This window comes from Schistocerca cancellata, chromosome 4, assembly GCF_023864275.1.
Source record: "Schistocerca cancellata isolate TAMUIC-IGC-003103 chromosome 4, iqSchCanc2.1, whole genome shotgun sequence".
Lineage (NCBI taxonomy): Eukaryota > Metazoa > Arthropoda > Insecta > Orthoptera > Acrididae > Schistocerca > Schistocerca cancellata.
This window is the reverse complement of record NC_064629.1, coordinates 369,430,974-369,433,740: the sequence shown is the minus strand read 5'-3', so window position 1 is coordinate 369,433,740 and position 2,767 is coordinate 369,430,974. Positions and strand designations below refer to the sequence as shown.

The 2,767-nt window shown below is 39.0% G+C and overlaps 2 non-coding genes across 2 annotated transcripts; both read left to right on the top strand.

Moving 5' to 3' along the window:
* Positions 1-450: 450 nt before the first annotated feature.
* On the top strand, positions 451-525 carry Trnas-cga (transfer RNA serine (anticodon CGA)). The gene has a single exon. It is a non-coding gene; the product is annotated as a tRNA-Ser (tRNA).
* Positions 526-751: 226 nt separating this feature from the next.
* On the top strand, positions 752-826 carry Trnas-cga (transfer RNA serine (anticodon CGA)). The gene has a single exon. It is a non-coding gene; the product is annotated as a tRNA-Ser (tRNA).
* Positions 827-2,767: the final 1,941 nt, after the last annotated feature.

The window sequence follows — 2,767 nt, the reverse complement described above, 5'->3', positions numbered from 1 at the left end:
ATCCTGACATAAACTAATAATGTATCCAGAATGAGATTTTCACTCTGCAGCGGAGTGTGCGCTGATATGAAACTTCCTGGCAGATTAAAACTATGTGCCCGACCGAGACTCGAACTCGGGACCTTTGCCTTTCGCGGGCAAGTGCTCTACCAACTGAGCTACCGAAGCACGACTCACGCCTGGTACTCACAGCTACAGTCGTAGTTCGAGTCTCGGTCGGGCACACAGTTTTAATCTGCCAGGAAGTTTCATATCAGCGCACACTCCGCTGCAGAGTGAAAATCTCATTCTGGAAACATCCCCCAGGCTGTGGCTAAGCCATGTCTCCGCAATATCCTTTCTTTCAGGAGTGCTGGTTCTGCAAGGTTCGCAGGTGAGCTTCTGTAAAGTTTGGAAGGTAGGAGACGAGGTACTGGCAGAAGTAAAGCTGTGAGTACCGGGCGTGAGTCGTGCTTCGGTAGCTCAGTTGGTAGAGCACTTGCCCGCGAAAGGCAAAGGTCCCGAGTTCGAATCTCGGTCGGGCACACAGTTTTAATCTGCCAGGAAGTTTCATATCAGCGCACACTCCGCTGCAGAGTGAAAATCTCATTCTGGAAGCATCCCCCAGGCAGTGGCTAAGCCTTGTCTCCGCAATATCCTTTCTTTCAGGAGTGCTGGTTCTGCAAGGTTCGCAGGAGAGCTTCTGTAAAGTTTGGAAGGTAGGAGACGAGGTACTGGTAGAAGTAAAGCTGTGAGTACCGGGCCTGAGTCGTGCTTCGGTAGCTCAGTTGGTAGAGCATTTGCCCGCGAAAGGCAAAGGTCCCGAGTTCGAGTCTCGGTCGGGCACACAGTTTTAATCTGCCAGGAAGTTTCAACTAATAATGTAGATGATAAAATTAAAACTGTGTGGGATACTGTGAAATGGGAGACATGACAATCTGACAGTGTACAATATACCACAACAATTACACTTAATGACAATGTTGTGACTGATAATGCACAGATTACAAGTACTTCAACAATTACTTTATAAATGTGGCAAAAAATAGTATTAAATGGTTCAATTGAAGAAGCAGGAGAATATCTTAAAAAGATCAAACCACATAACCTTAAGCAACTAGAAGAAGCATCAACAACCTTCACAGACATATGATAATTCTAATAAGCTAAAGCTCATATGGTGTTGATGGCATTTCAAACAAAATTCTGAGGAATAGTTCGAAATTAATAAGTATTGTACTTACTGATACATGTAGTCCATCACTGGCACTGGAAACTTTTCCAGAAAGATTAAAATATGCAGCTGTTAAACCTCTTTACAAGTACGGTGACAATCATCGTTCAGTTTCTCTAACGAGCCTCTTTCCAAAACATTCAAAAAAGTCTCAATTTTACGCAGAAAAGGTAGGACTACTTGACTGAAAATGATATTTATACTTTCACTCACCAAATATTACAAATTGTAAATAATGAAATATCACTACTTGCTATTTTATGGAATCATTCCAAGGAGATTGATTTCACAGATCGTGTTCTTCTCTTAGAAAAACTTTAATTTTATGGAATTGATTGCTTTACACATAATTGGTCTGAGTCATCCTTAACAAACAGTATGTGAGAACTTTCAATGAATAATTCAAACACTATTGAAAGAAGAGGAAGTTTTAGTGAGTAGGGAGGAATAACTCAGAGAGTCCCACAAGATTCAATTTTGGGTTCACTCCTATTCCTTATATATGTTAATGACGTGCCACTTAACTTTAATCTAGAGGAATTGGTACGTCTTGCTGATTATACTAGTGTTATAATAAATCCCATTAGAGAGAAAGCAACACAAGAAACTGTTCATAAAGTTTTCCAAGGAATTATTAAATGGTTCTCTGAAAACGGAATTTCCCTTAATTTTGAGAAAACACTCTATATTCAGTTCTCTACAATAAAACTCGCACATAGCAACAGTCAGTAACTGTAGAATTACGTGTACAATGGGAATCATACAGCCAACCAGTTGCATGTCAAAAGTTTATTCAAACCTATACCTAGGTTTCTACAGATGTGAAGCTGTCTTCCTCAGAAGAACAAGTATTATTACTTCTTATGATGAAGACAGGTTTACATCTGTCGAAACTTGGGAGAGGTTTGAATAAACTTTTGATATGCAACTGGTTGTCTGCATGATTGCCATTGTATCCATAATTCCGTACAACACACAGTGACATAACAACCAGTGATGTAGCACATGAGCAGGAGTCAGAAAACAGGGTAGATAGCTCCAAATATTTGGGTGTATATATTGATGGAAGCTTCAGCTAGAAGAAGCATCTTCCAGAGCTTTCCAAACAATTAATTTCACATACTTTTGCTCTTCGTGTAATTGCTAAACTAAGATACAAAAGAGTCGAGTTCCTGTGATATTTTGCATATTTGAACTCAGTGAAGTCTTGTGGAACTATTTTATGGAGTAACTCTTCACTCAAAAAGAAAATATTTATTGAACAAATGTGAGCAGTAAGAATATTATGAAGTGTTCACCTGCAGTCATCACATAGGCACATCTTCAAGGAGTTATGCATCTTAACTGAATCATCACAATACATATATACTGTAATGAAATTTGTCAGAAATAATCCATCATTATTTGAGAATAGTGATGTCCACATTTCAACACTAAAGGAAGAAATGACTTTTATTACCCGTTACTGAAGCTGTCAGTGGTTGATGAAGTAGTTCAGTGTGCAATTAAAGAAATGTTTGATAATTTTCCCAATACCATAAAATATCTGACAGG